Genomic DNA, 15,897 nt, shown 5'->3' with positions numbered 1-15,897 from the left:
AAATAAATACTAATACAAATTATGGATATTAAACATTTAGGTACATATAAGTATTTCTTATCGGTTGAAAGCTTAAATTCTTGTTAATCTAACTGCACTGTCCGATTTACAGTAGCTATTACAGCGAAAGCATGCCATGCGATTGTTTGAGGACGGCGCCTCACATCAAAATATTTTTCCACCGGCACAGGTTTCATAAATTCACAAATAGAGATGAAATATTCACTTACTTTTTGAAAATCTTCCTCTGATTTGTTATCCAAAGTGTCACAGCTATAACAAGTAGTGTCGTTTTGTTAGATAAAATCCTTCTTTATATCCCCAAAAAGTCAGTTTAGTTGGCGCCATCGATTTGAGTAATCCATTCGTTCAACTTGTGTAGAAAGGAATCTGAAAATCTATCCCTAAACTTTGTTTCAATAAGTCAAAATACGTTTCTATTCACTCCTCAGATATCCTGAAATGTAATCAAACTATAATATTTCTTACGGACAGAAGTATGTTCAATAGGAAGCTGATTTTAGCAGGTACGGCCTGTCTTCATTGCGCTTGCAAACACGAATTTCCAAGACTGGGTCCCTGTGCTCAAACTGATATTTCTTATTCGTTTTGGAAGTTACAAGCCCGAAACCTTGAACATAGACTGCTGACACCCTGTGGAAGCCATAGGAATTGCATTCAGGGAGCTAATTCTCAGTATGACCTCTCTATCTCTCCCTAGCTATCTCTCTCCCCCCCACATCTCTCTATCTCTCCCTTGTTCTCTCAATCCCACTCTCCTCTCTATTTCTCCCTAGCTGTCTCTCCCCCTCCCCCTCCCCTCTATCTCTCCCTAGCTGTCTCTCTATCTCTCCCTAGCTGGCTCTCTATCTCTCCCTAGCTGTCTCCCCCTCCCCCTCCCCCTCCTCTCTATCTCTCCCTAGCTCTCACCCCTCCTCTTTATCTCTCCCTAGCTGTCTCTCCCCCTCCCCCTCCTCTCTATCTCTCCCTAGCTGTCTCTCTATCTCTCCCTAGCTGTCTCTCCCTCCCCCTCCTCTCTCTCTCTCCCTAGCTGTCTCTCCCCCTCCCCCTCCTCTCTATCTCTCCCTAGCTGTCTCTCTATCTCTCCCTAGCTGTCTCTCCCTCCCCCTCCTCTCTCTCTCCCTACTTCTCTCTCTCCCCTCCCCCTCCCCCTCCTCTATCTCTCCCTAGCTCTCTCCCCCTCCTCTTTATCTCTCCCTAGCTGTTTCTCCCGCTCTCCCTCCTGTCTATCTCTCCCTAGCTGTCTCTCCCCCTCCCCCTCCTCTCTATCTCTCCCTAGCTGTCTCTCCCCCTCCCCCTCCTCTCTATCTCTCCCTAGCTGTCTACCCCCTCACCCTCCACTCTCTCTCCCAAGCTTTCTCTCCCCCTCCTCTCTATCTCTCCCTAGTTGTCTCTCCCCCTCCCCTCCTCTCTATCTTTCCCTAGCTGTCTCCCCCCTCCTCTCTCTCTCTCTAGTCCTCTCTCTCTCCCTCCCTCTCCTCTCTATCTCTCTCTAGCTGTCTCTCCCCTCCCCCTCCTCTCTGTCTCTCCCTAGCTGTCCCTCCCCCTCCTCTCTATCTCTCCCTAGCTCTCTCCCCCTCCTCTTTATCTCTCCCTAGCTGTTTCTCCCTCTCTCCATCCTCTCTATCTCTCCCTAGCTGTCTCTCTCCCTCCCCCTCCTCTCTATCTCTCCCTAGCTCTCACCCCTCCTCTTTATCTCTCCCTAGCTGTTTCTCCCCCTCTCCCTCCTGTCTATCTCTCCCTAGCTGTCTCTCCCCCTCACCCTCCACTCTCTCTCCCAAGCTTTCTCTCCCTAGTTGTCTCTCCCCCTCCCCTCCTCTCTCTTTCCCTAGCTGTCTCCCCCCTCCTCTCTCTCTCTAGTCTTCTCTCTCCCCCTCCCCCTCCCCCTCCTCTCTGTCTCTTCCTAGCTGTCCCTCCCCCTCCTCTCTATCTCTCCCTAGCTGTCTCTCTCCCTCCCCCTCCTCTCTATCTCTCCCTAGCCTTCTCTCTCCCGCCGCCTCCTCTCTATCTCTCCCTAGCTATCTCTCTCCCTCCCCCTCATCTCTATCTCTCCCAAGCTGCCTCTCTTCCTCCTCTCTATCTCTCCTTAGCCTTCTCTCTCCCTCCCCCTCTTCTCTCTCTCTCCCTAGCTGTCTCTCTCCTTCCCCTCCTCTCTCCATAGTTCTCTCTCTCTCTCCCTCCCCCTCCTCTCTATCTCTCCCTAGCTGTCTCTCCCCCTCTCTGTGTAATTTGTGCCTGTGTTGATAGAGCAGTTGCTGCCCAGGAAGAGAATGAATAGATCAACTTCACATCCCAACACATTAGTCACCTTTTGCTGCCAGCCCCATCTAACATCCTGGCAGACAATGCCCCACGCATTCTGAACATCTGACATACCACCACCACCGCTTCCTACAAAAGGAGGGCTGGGGCTAGGAGGGTGTTCTCTCTCTCTCTCTCTCTCTCTCTCTCTCTCTCTCTCTCTCTCTCTCTCTCTCTCTCTCTCTCTCTCTCTCTCTCTCTCCTCTCCTCTCTCTCTCTCTCTCTCTCTCTCTCTCTCTCTCTCTCTCTCTCTCTCTCTCTCTCTCTCTCTCTCTCTCTCTCTCTCTCTCTCTCTCTCTCTCTCTCTCTCTCTCTCTCTCTCTCTCTCTCTCTCTCTCTCTCTCTCTCTCTCTCTCTCTCTCTCTCTCTCTCTCTCTCTCTCTCTCTCTTTCTTTCTTTCTCTAGGCAAGAAGAAAGAATGAGAACAGCCATCACAGAGAGTGTGTCACCTAGCAAAGGAGGAGGGTATAGGAGGAGACAGACACGGGGGCGGCCAAAAGCCATGTCTACAGTGGCACCTCGCTGGAGCTCTCTTTGTTTGTTCTCACATCTGAGACAGTGTACAATAACAATAGCACTTCAGAATGCATATCTGACACATAGCATTATGGGGGAAAACGTCAAGTGAGAGCGTTTTGTAAGGAGGGAAATTTCTCTTTGTCTCCATTTAGGTCAACAAGAGAGTTATGCACTATTGACAGATGCCTGTGTTTGAAACAGTCAGAATCCAGTAGTTGGATGTTTAAATGAATATTGATCTGTATGTATTGGTTTCATGCTGATATTTAGGCCTCAGTATTTATAATAGGGAGGAGGAATGAGGAGGCAGGTGTGATGGGGGAGGGAGGGAGGAGGCAGGCATGAGGGAGGAGGGGTGAGGAGGCAGGTGTGAGGGAGGAGGGGTGAGGAGGCAGGTGTGATGGGGAGGGAGGGAAGAGGCAGACGGGAGGGAGGGAGGGAGGGAGGGAGGGAGGGAGGAATGAGGAGGCAGGTGTGAGGGAGGGAGGGAGGGAGGGAGGAGAGGTAAGAATAAACAATGGGAGATGAAAAGTACTTACATTTACTTATTGGCTTCTACAGATTTAGAGGAACAGGATAGGTCTGGATGCACGGGGAAATATGGGGATAACAGTAGGCAAAATTGGGCCGGTAACCAGCAGGTAGCCAAGCGGTGAGAGCGTTGGGCCAGTAACCAGCAGGTAGCCAAGCGGTGAGAGCGTTGGGCAAGACTGCCATGACCCCACTCTGGAAGGCTCCATGACCCCACTTTGCAAGGCTTCCATGACCCCACTCTGCAAGGCCTCCATGACCCCACTCTGCAAGGCCTCCATGACCTCACTCTGCAAGGTTTCCATGACCCCACTCTACAAGGCTTCCATGACCCCACTCTGCAAGGCTTCCATAACCCCAATCTGCAAGGCTTCCATGACCCCAATCTGCAAGGCTTCCATGACCCCAATCTGCAAGGCTTCCATGACCCCAATCTGCAAGGCTTCCATGACCCCAATCTACAAGGCTTCCATGACCCCACTCTACAAGCCTTCCATGACCCCACTCTACAAGGCTTCCATGACCCCACTCTGCAAGGCTTCCATGACCCCAGTCTGCAAGGCTTCCATGACCCCACAATTAATAAACACTCATCCTTTGATTATTGATAATTTCTAGTGACAGAGAGGCATCATAATAATAGATTATTATTAATAATGATTAGATTACTTATTATATCATAATAATAGATTATTATTAATTATGATTCGATTAATTATTATATCATAATAATAGATTATTATTAATTGTTATTAGATTACATTCAGCAACCGAGCTGGTGCTTTGACACAGCTGAAGAACCTGTTGGTTGATGACATCTGTTCTCCTGGCTTTGTCTCAGTTCTAGAACCTTCCATTCTTGTTGGCCGGCTAATGAGTGTTGGTGTCTCTGAAGGGTCTTTGGCCTAGTTTGCTGACTACCTCTCTCAAAGAGTGCAGTGTATAAAGTCAGAACATCTGCTTTCTCAGCCACTGCCTGTCACCAAGGGAGTACCCCAAGGCTCGATCCTAAGCCCCACGCTCTTCTCAATTTACATCAACAACATAGCTCAGGAAGTAGGAAGCTTTCTCATCCATTTATATGCAGATGATACAGTCTTATACTCAGCTGGCCCCCTCTCCGGATTTAGTGTTAAACGCTCTACACCAAACCTTTCTTAGTGTCCAACAAGCTTTCTCTACCCTTGACCTTGTTCCGAACACTTCCAGAACAAAAGGTCACGTGGTGGCGTAAGGAGAATGCCCCTCTCCCCACCGGTGTGATTACTACCTCTGAGGGTTTAGAGCTGGAGGTAGTCACCTCATACAAGTACTTGGGAGTATGGCTAGACGGTACACTGTCCTTCTCTCAGCACATATCAAAGTTAAATCTAGACTTGGTTTCCTCTATCGTAATCGCTCCTCTTTCACCCCAGCTGCCAAACTAACCCTGATTCAGATGACCATCCTACCCATGCTAGATTACGGAGACGAAATGTATAGATCCGCAGGTAAGGGTGCTCTCGAGCGGCTAGATGTTCTTTACCATTCGGCCATCAGATTTTCCACTGGTCATCTCTGTATACCCGTCGCAAGATCCACTGGTTGATGCTTATTTATAAAACCCTCTTAGGCCTCACTCCCCCCTATCTGTGATATCTACTGCAGCCCTCATCCTCCACATACAACACCCGTTTTGCCAGTCACATTCTGTTAAAGGTCCCCAAAGCACACACATCCCTGGGTCGCTCGTCTTTTCAGTTCGCTGCAGCTAGCGACTGGAACGAGCTGCAACAAACACTCAAACTGGATAGTTTTATCTCCATCTCTTCATTCAAAGACTCCATCACAGACACTCTTACTGAGAGTTGTGGCTGCTTTGTGTGATGTATTGTTGTCTCTACCTTCTTGCCCTTCGTGCTGTTGTCTGGCCCCAATCATTTTTGTATCATGTTTTGTGCTGCGACCATGTTGTGTTGCTACCATGTTATTGTCATGTTGTGTCGCTACCATGCTATGTTGTCATGTGTTGCTGCCTTGCTATGTTGTTGTCTTCGGTCTCTCTTTATGTAGTGTTGTGTTGTCTCTCTTGTCGTGATGTGTGTTTTGTCCTACATATATATTTTTAATCCCAGCCCCCGTCCCCGCAGGAGGCCTTTTGGTAGGCCGTCATTGTAAATAAGAATTTGTTCTTAAATGACTTGTCTAGTTAAATAAAGGTTAAATAAAAGAAAATAAATTAAATATATTCCTGTGTCAACACATGAACTATTCAGACATGTGAGTGAACCCTCCAAAGAGACATGCATATTTCTGCCGAGATCAATGTTTAAAATCAAAGCCAGGGCTTGAAGATTTGCAGATGTGTATTTAATGTTTTGAAATTCAGACGTTTTCACCCTGTGGGCTTTGTTTGCTGTTCTACGGGTCACCTAGCCTGATTTTACACTGGGATGAGGAACCGTGTATTTGAAATGACTGCTCATGCCTGCAATGGATTCTAAGAAAACTGAAGTACAGTTGAGGAAGCTGGAAGATACCCCTAAGGCTACAGCAGCTTAAGTTGTAGATGTCTAGATACCACATTGGGATGATCAGAAATCATGAAGAAATATGGGTGTGAACCAGAGTCCTCTACCTCTCCTCTGACTGGACGTGAACCAGAGTCCTCTACCTCTGACTGGACGTGAACCAGAGTCCTCTACCTCTCCTCTGACTGGACGTGAACCAGAGTCCTCTACCTCCCCTCTGACTGGATGTGAATCAGAGTCCTCTACCTCTGACTGGACGTGAACCAGAGTCCTCTACCTCTCCTCTGACTGGACGTGAACCAGAGTCCTCTACCTCTCCTCTGACTGGATGTGAACCAGAGTCCTCTACCTCTGACTGGACGTGAACCAGAGTCCTCTACCTCTCCTCTGACTGGACGTGTACCAGAGTCCTCTACCTCTCCTCTGACTGGATGTGAACCAGAGTCCTCTACCTCTGACTGGACATGAACCAGAGTCCTCTACCTCTGACTGGACATGAACCAGAGTCCTCTACCTCTGACTGGACGTGAACCAGAGTCCTCTACCTCTCCTCTGACTGGACGTGAACCAGAGTCCTCTACCTCTCCTCTGACTGGACGTGAACCAGAGTCCTCTACCTCTCCTCTGACTGGACGTGAACCAGAGTCCTATACCTCTGACTGGACGTGAACCAGAGTCCTCTACCTCTGACTGGACGTGAACCAGAGTCCTCTACCTCTGACTGGACGTGAACCAGATTCCTCTACCTCTCCTCTGACTGGACGTGAACCAGAGTCCTCTACCTCTCCTCTGACTGGATGTGAACCAGAGTCCTCTACCTCTGACTGGACATGAACCAGAGTCCTCTACCTCTCCTCTGACTGGACGTGAACCAGAGTCCTCTACCTCTCCTCTGACTGGACGTGAACCAGAGTCCTCTACCTCTCCTCTGATTGGATGTGAACCAGAGTCCTCTACCTCTACTCTGACTGGACGTGAATCAGAGTCCTCTACCTCTCCTCTGATTGGATGTGAACCAGAGTCCTCTACCTCTGACTGGACGTGAACCAGAGTCCTCTACCTCTGACTGGACGTGAACCAGAGTCCTCTACCTCTCCTCTGACTGGATGTGAACCAGAGTCCTCTACCTCTACTCTGACTGGACGTGAACCAGAGTCATCTACCTCTGACTGGATGTGAACCAGAGTCTTCTACCTCTCCTCTGACTGGACGTGAACCAGAGTCCTCTACCTCTGACTGGATTTGAACCAGAGTCCTCTACCTCTCCTCTGACTGGACGTGAACCAGAGTCCTCTACCTCTGACTGGATGTGAACCAGAGTCCTCTACCTCTGACTGGATGTGAACCAGAGTCCTCTACCTCTGACTGGATGTGAACCAGAGTCCTCTACCTCTGACTGGACATGAACCAGAGTCCTCTACCTCTGACTGGATGTGAACCAGAGTCCTCTACCTCTGACTGGACATGAACCAGAGTCCTCTACCTCTGACTGGATGTGAACCAGAGTCCTCTACCTCTGACTGGACATGAACCAGAGTCCTCTACCTCTGACTGGATGTGAACCAGAGTCCTCTACCTCTGACTGGACATGAACCAGAGTCCTCTACCTCTGACTGGACGTGAACCAGAGTCCTCTACCTCTGACTGGACGTGAACCAGAGTCCTCTACCTCTGACTGGACGTGAACCAGAGTCCTCTACCTCTGACTGGACGTGAACCAGAGTCCTCTACCTCTCCTCTGATTGGACGTGAACCAGAGTCCTCTACCTCTCCTCTGACTGGATGTGAACCAGAGTCCTCTACCTCTCCTCTGAATGGACGTGAACCAGAGTCCTCTACCTCTCCTCTGACTGGACGTGAACCAGAGTCCTCTACCTCTACCTCTGACTGGACGTGAACCAGAGTCCTCTACCTCTGACTGGACGTGAACCAGAGTCCTCTACCTCTCCTCTGACTGGATGTGAACCAGAGTCCTCTACCTCTGACTGGACGTGAACCAGAGTCCTCTAACTCTGACTGGACGTGAACCAGAGTCCTCTACCTCTCCTCTGACTGGACGTGAACCAGAGTCCTCTACCTCTGACTGGATGTGAACCAGAGTCCTCTACCTCTCCTCTGACTGGACGTGAACCAGAGTCCTCTACCTCTGACTGGATGTGAACCAGAGTCCTCTACCTCTCCTCTGACTGGATGTGAACCAGAGTCCTCTACCTCTCCTCTGACTGGATGTGAACCAGAGTCCTCTACCTCTCCTCTGACTGGATGTGAACCAGAGTCCTCTACCTCTCCTCTGACTGGATGTGAACCAGAGTCCTCTACCTCTCCTCTGACTGGATGTGAACCAGAGTCCTCTACCTCTCCTCTGACTGGACGTGAACCAGAGTCCTCTACCTCTCCTCTGAATGGACGTGAACCAGAGTCCTCTACCTCTGACTGGACGTGAACCAGAGTCCTCTACCTCTCCTCTGACTGGATGTGAACCAGTGTCCTCTCCTCTGACTGGATGTGAACCAGAGTCCTCTACCTCTGACTGGATGTGAACCAGAGTCCTCTACCTCTGACTGGACGTGAACCAGAGTCCTCTACCTCTGACTGGACGTGAACCAGAGTCCTCTACCTCTGACTGGAAGTTAACCAGAGACCTCTACCTCTGACTGGACGTGAACCAGAGTCCTCTACCTCTGACTGGACATGAACCAGAGTCCTCTACCTCTCCTCTGACTGGACGTGAACCAGAGTCCTCTACCTCCCCTCTGACTGGACGTGAACCAGAGTCCTCTACCTCTCCTCTGACTGGACGTGAACCAGAGTCCTCTACCTCTCCTCTGACTGGACGTGAACCAGAGTCCTCTACCTCTGACTGGACGTGAACCAGAGTCCTCTATCTCTGACTGAAAGTGAACCAGAGTCCTCTACCTCTGACTGGACGTGAACCAGAGTCCTCTACCTCTGACTGGACGTGAACCAGAGTCCTCTACCTCTCCTCTGACTGGATGTGAACCAGAGTCCTCTACCTCTCCTCTGACTGGACGTGAACCAGAGTCCTCTACCTCTCCTCTGACTGGACGTGAACCAGATTCCTCTACCTCTGACTGGACGTGAACCAGAGTCCTCTACCTCTCCTCTGACTGGATGTGAACCAGTGTCCTCTCCTCTGACTGGATGTGAACCAGAGTCCTCTACCTCTGACTGGATGTGAACCAGAGTCCTCTACCTCTGACTGGACGTGAACCAGAGTCCTCTACCTCTGACTGGACGTGAACCAGAGTCCTCTACCTCTCCTCTGACTTGTTGTGAACCAGAGTCCTCTACCTCTGACTGGACGTGAACCAGAGTCCTCTACCTCTCCTCTGACTGGATGTGAACCAGAGTCCTCTACCTCTCCTCTGACTGGATGTGAACCAGAGTCCTCTACCTCTGACTGGAAGTTAACCAGAGACCTCTACCTCTGACTGGACGTGAACCAGAGTCCTCTACCTCTGACTGGACGTGAACCAGAGTCCTCTACCTCCCCTCTGACTGGACGTGAACCAGAGTCCTCTACCTCTCCTCTGACTGGACGTGAACCAGAGTCCTCTACCTCTCCTCTGACTGGACGTTAACCAGAGTCCTCTACCTCTGACTGGACGTGAACCAGAGTCCTCTATCTCTGACTGGACGTGAACCAGAGTCCTCTACCTCTGACTGGACGTGAACCAGAGTCCTCTACCTCTCCTCTGACTGGATGTGAACCAGAGTCCTCTACCTCTCCTCTGTCTGGACGTGAACCAGCGTCCTCTACCTCTCCTCTGACTGGATGTGAACCAGAGTCCTCTACCTCTCCTCTGACTGGATGTGAACCAGAGTCCTCTACCTCTCCTCTGACTGGATGTGAACCAGAGTCCTCTACCTCTCCTTTGACTGGACATGAACCAGAGTACTCTACCTCTGACTGGACGTGAACCAGAGTCCTCTACCTCTCCTCTGACTGGACGAGAACCAGAGTCCTCTACCTCTGACTGGACGTGAACCAGAGTCCTCTACCTCTGACTGGACGTGAACCAGAGTCCTCTACCTCTGACTGGACGTGAACCAGAGTCCTCTACCTCTCCTCTGACTGGACGTGAACCAGAGTCCTCTACCTCTCCTCTGACTGGATGTGAACCAGAGTCCTCTACCTCTGACTGGACGTGAACCAGAGTCCTCTACCTCTCCTCTGACTGGACGTGAACCAGAGTCCTCTACCTCTCCTCTGACTGGAGGTGAACCAGAGCCCTCTACCTCTGACTGGATGTGAACCAGAGTCCTCTACCTCTGACTGGAGGTGAACCAGAGTCCTCTATCTCTGACTGGACGTGAACCAGAGTCCTCTACCTCTCCTCTGACTGGAGGTGAACCAGAGTCCTCTATCTCTGCCTGGATGTGAACCAGAGTCCTCTACCTCTGACTGTACGTGAACCAGAGTCCTCTACCTCTGACTGGACGTGAACCAGAGTCCTCTACCTCTGACTGGACGTGAACCAGAGTCCTCTACCTCTGACTGGACGTGAACCAGAGTCCTCTACCTCTCCTCTGACTGGACGTGAACCAGAGTCTTCTACCTCTGACTGGACGTGAACCAGAGTCCTCTACCTCTCCTCTGACTGGACGTGAACCAGAGTCCTCTACCTCTCCTCTGACTGGACGTGAACCAGAGTCCTCTACCTCTCCTCTGACTGGACGTGAACCAGAGTCCTCTACCTCTGACTGGACGTGAACCAGAGTCCTCTACCTCTCCTCTGACTGGACATGAACCAGAGTCCTCTACCTCTGACTGGACGTGAACCAGAGTCCTCTACCTCTGACTGGACGTGAACCAGAGTCCTCTACCTCTCCTCTGACTGGACGTGAACCAGAGTCCTCTACCTCTCCTCTGACTGGATGTGAACCAGAGTCCTCTACCTCTGACTGGACATGAACCAGAGTCCTCTACCTCTGACTGGACATGAACCAGAGTCCTCTACCTCTCCTCTGACTGGATGTGAACCAGAGTCCTCTACCTCTGACTGGACGTGAACCAGAGTCCTCTACCTCTCCTCTGACTGGATGTGAACCAGAGTCCTCTACCTCTGACTGGACGTGAACCAAAGTCCTCTACCTCTCCTCTGACTGGACGTGAACCAGAGTCCTCTACCTCTCCTCTGACTGGATGTGAACCAGAGTCCTCTACCTCTCCTCTGACTGGACGTGAACCAGAGTCCTCTACCTCTGACTGGATGTGAACCAGAGTCCTCTACCTCTGACTGGACATGAACCAGAGTCCTCTACCTCTGACTGGACGTGAACCAGAGTCCTCTACCTCTCCTCTGACTTGGTGTGAACCAGAGTCCTCTACCTCTGACTGGACGTGAACCAGAGTCCTCTACCTCTCCTCTGTCTGGATGTGAACCAGAGTCCTCTACCTCTCCTCTGACTGGACGTGAACCAGAGTCCTCTACCTCTCCTCTGACTGGACGTGAACCAGAGTCCTCTACCTCTCCTCTGACTGGATGTGAACCAGAGTCCTCTACCTCTGACTGGACATGAACCAGAGTCCTCTACCTCTGACTGGACATGAACCAGAGTCCTCTACCTCTCCTCTGACTGGATGTGAACCAGAGTCCTCTACCTCTGACTGGACGTGAACCAGAGTCCTCTACCTCTCCTCTGACTGGATGTGAACCAGAGTCCTCTACCTCTGACTGGACGTGAACCAAAGTCCTCTACCTCTCCTCTGACTGGACGTGAACCAGAGTCCTCTACCTCTCCTCTGACTGGATGTGAACCAGAGTCCTCTACCTCTCCTCTGACTGGACGTGAACCAGAGTCCTCTACCTCTGACTGGATGTGAACCAGAGTCCTCTACCTCTGACTGGACATGAACCAGAGTCCTCTACCTCTGACTGGACGTGAACCAGAGTCCTCTACCTCTCCTCTGACTTGGTGTGAACCAGAGTCCTCTACCTCTGACTGGACGTGAACCAGAGTCCTCTACCTCTCCTCTGTCTGGATGTGAACCAGAGTCCTCTACCTCTCCTCTGACTGGATGTGAACCAGAGTCCTCTACCTCTCCTCTGACTGGATGTGAACCAGAGTCCTCTACCTCTGACTGGAAGTTAACCAGAGACCTCTACCTCTGACTGGACGTGAACCAGAGTCCTCTACCTCTGACTGGACATGAACCAGAGTCCTCTACCTCTCCTCTGACTGGACGTGAACCAGAGTCCTCTACCTCCCCTCTGACTGGACGTGAACCAGAGACCTCTACCTCTCCTCTGATTGGACGTGAACCAGAGTCCTCTACCTCTCCTCTGACTGGACGTGAACCAGAGTCCTCTACCTCTGACTGGACGTGGACCAGAGTCCTCTATCTCTGACTGGACGTGAACCAGAGTCCTCTACCTCTGACTGGACGTGAACCAGAGTCCTCTACCTCTGACTGGACGTGAACCAGAGTCCTCTACCTCTCCTCTGACTGGATGTGAACCAGAGTCCTCTACCTCTCCTCTGACTGGACGTGAACCAGAGTCCTCTACCTCTCCTCTGACTGGACGTGAACCAGAGTCCTCTACCTCTGACTGGACGTGAACCAGAGTCCTCTACCTCTCCTCTGACTGGATGTGAACCAGTGTCCTCTCCTCTGACTGGATGTGAACCAGAGTCCTCTACCTCTGACTGGATGTGAACCAGAGTCCTCTACCTCTGACTGGACGTGAACCAGAGTCCTCTACCTCTGACTGGACGTGAACCAGAGTCCTCTACCTCTCCTCTGACTTGGTGTGAACCAGAGTCCTCTACCTCTGACTGGACGTGAACCAGAGTCCTCTACCTCTCCTCTGACTGGATGTGAACCAGAGTCCTCTACCTCTCCTCTGACTGGATGTGAACCAGAGTCCTCTACCTCTGACTGGAAGTTAACCAGAGACCTCTACCTCTGACTGGACGTGAACCAGAGTCCTCTACCTCTGACTGGACATGAACCAGAGTCCTCTACCTCTGACTGGACGTGAACCAGAGTCCTCTACCTCTCCTCTGACTGGATGTGAACCAGAGTCCTCTACCTCCCCTCTGACTGGACGTGAACCAGAGTCCTCTACCTCTCCTCTGACTGGACGTGAACCAGAGTCCTCTACCTCTCCTCTGACTGGACGTGAACCAGAGTCCTCTACCTCTGACTGGACGTGAACCAGAGTCCTCTATCTCTGACTGGACGTGAACCAGAGTCCTCTACCTCTGACTGGACGTGAACCAGAGTCCTCTACCTCTGACTGGACGTGAACCAGAGTCCTCTACCTCTCCTCTGACTGTATGTGAACCAGAGTCCTCTACCTCTCCTCTGTCTGGACGTGAACCAGCGTCCTCTACCTCTCCTCTGACTGGATGTGAACCAGAGTCCTCTACCTCTCCTCTGACTGGATGTGAACCAGAGTCCTCTACCTCTCCTCTGACTGGATGTGAACCAGAGTCCTCTACCTCTCCTTTGACTGGACATGAACCAGAGTACTCTACCTCTGACTGGACGTGAACCAGAGTCCTCTACCTCTCCTCTGACTGGACGTGAACCAGAGTCCTCTACCTCTGACTGGACGTGAACCAGAGTCCTCTACCTCTGACTGGACGTGAACCAGAGTCCTCTACCTCTGACTGGACGTGAACCAGAGTCCTCTACCTCTCCTCTGACTGGACGTGAACCAGAGTCCTCTACCTCTCCTCTGACTGGATGTGAACCAGAGTCCTCTACCTCTGACTGGACGTGAACCAGAGTCCTCTATCTCTGACTGGACGTGAACCAGAGTCCTCTACCTCTCCTCTGACTGGAGGTGAACCAGAGCCCTCTACCTCTGACTGGATGTGAACCAGAGTCCTCTACCTCTGACTGGAGGTGAACCAGAGTCCTCCATCTCTGACTGGACGTGAACCAGAGTCCTCTACCTCTCCTCTGACTGGAGGTGAACCAGAGTCCTCTATCTCTGACTGGATGTGAACCAGAGTCCTCTACCTCTGACTGGACGTGAACCAGAGTCCTCTACCTCTGACTGGACGTGAACCAGAGACCTCTACCTCTGACTGGACGTGAACCAGAGTCCTCTACCTCTGACTGGACGTGAACCAGAGTCCTCTACCTCTCCTCTGACTGGACGTGAACCAGAGTCCTCTACCTCTGACTGGACGTGAACCAGAGTCCTCTACCTCTCCTCTGACTGGACGTGAACCAGAGTCCTCTACCTCTCCTCTGACTGGACGTGAACCAGAGACCTCTACCTCTCCTCTGACTGGACGTGAACCAGAGTCCTCTACCTCTGACTGGACGTGAACCAGAGTCCTCTACCTCTCCTCTGACTGGACGTGAACCAGAGTCCTCTACCTCTGACTGGACGTGAACCAGATTCCTCTACCTCTGACTGGACGTGAACCAGAGTCCTCTACCTCTCCTCTGACTGGACGTGAACCAGAGTCCTCTACCTCTCCTCTGACTGGATGTGAACCAGAGTCCTCTACCTCTGACTGGACATGAACCAGAGTCCTCTACCTCTGACTGGACATGAACCAGAGTCCTCTACCTCTCCTCTGACTGGATGTGAACCAGAGTCCTCTACCTCTGACTGGACGTGAACCAGAGTCCTCTACCTCTCCTCTGACTGGATGTGAACCAGAGTCCTCTACCTCTGACTGGACGTGAACCAGAGTCCTCTACCTCTCCTCTGACTGGACGTGAACCAGAGTCCTCTACCTCACCTCTGACTGGACGTGAACCAGAGTCCTCTACCTCTCCTCTGACTGGATGTGAACCAGAGTCCTCTACCTCTCCTCTGACTGGACGTGAACCAGAGTCCTCTACCTCTGACTGGATGTGAACCAGAGTCCTCTACCTCTGACTGGACATGAACCAGAGTCCTCTACCTCTGACTGGACATGAACCAGAGTCCTCTACCTCTCCTCTGACTGGATGTGAACCAGAGTCCTCTACCTCTCCTCTGACTGGACGTGAACCAGAGTCCTCTACCTCTCCTCTGACTGGATGTGAACCAGAGTCCTCTACCTCTGACTGGACGTGAACCAGAGTCCTCTACCTCTGACTGGACGTGAACCAGAGTCCTCTACCTCTGACTGGACGTGAACCAGAGTCCTCTACCTCTCCTCTGACTGGATGTGAACCAGAGTCCTCTACCTCTCCTCTGACTGGATGTGAACCAGAGCCCTCTACCTCTGACTGGATGTGAACCAGAGTCCTCTACCTCTGACTGGACGTGAACCAGAGTCCTCTACCTCTGATTGGACATGAACCAGAGTCCTCTACCTCTGACTGGACGTGAACCAGAGTCCTCTACCTCTGACTGGACGTGAACCAGAGTCTTCTACCTCTCCTCTGACTGGACATGAACCAGAGTCCTCTACCTCTCCTCTGACTGGATGTGAACCTGAGTCCTCTACCTCTCCTCTGACTGGACGTGAACCAGAGTCCTCTACCTCTCCTCTGACTGGACGTGAACCAGAGTCCTCTACCTCTCCTCTGACTGGACGTGAACCAGAGTCCTCTACCTCTGACTGGACGTGAACCAGAGTCCTCTACCTCTCCTCTGACTGGACGTGAACCAGAGTCCTCTACCTCTCCTCTGACTGGATGTGACGCAGAGTCCTCTACCCCTGACTGGACATGAACCAGAGTCCTCTGCCTCTGACTGGACGTGAACCAGAGTCCTCTACCTCTGACTGGACATGAACCAGAGTCCTCTGCCTCTGACTGGACGTGAACCAGAGTCCTCTACCTCTCCTCTGACTGGACGTGAACCAGAGTCCTCTACCTCTGACTGGACGTGAACCAGAGTCCTCTACCTCTGACTGGACGTGAACCAGAGTCCTCTTCCTCTCCTCTGACTGGACCTGAACCAGAGTCCTCTACCTCTGACTGGACGTGAACCAGAGTCCTCTACCTCTCCTCTGACTGGATGTGAACCAGAGTCCTCTACCTCTCCTCTGACTGGATGTGAACCAGAGTCCTCTACCTCTGACTGGACGT

This window comes from Salvelinus fontinalis, chromosome 1 (assembly GCF_029448725.1).
Source record: "Salvelinus fontinalis isolate EN_2023a chromosome 1, ASM2944872v1, whole genome shotgun sequence".
Taxonomy (NCBI): Eukaryota; Metazoa; Chordata; class Actinopteri; order Salmoniformes; family Salmonidae; genus Salvelinus; species Salvelinus fontinalis.
The sequence above is the reverse complement of the archived record's forward strand: the minus strand, read 5'-3'. Positions refer to the sequence as shown.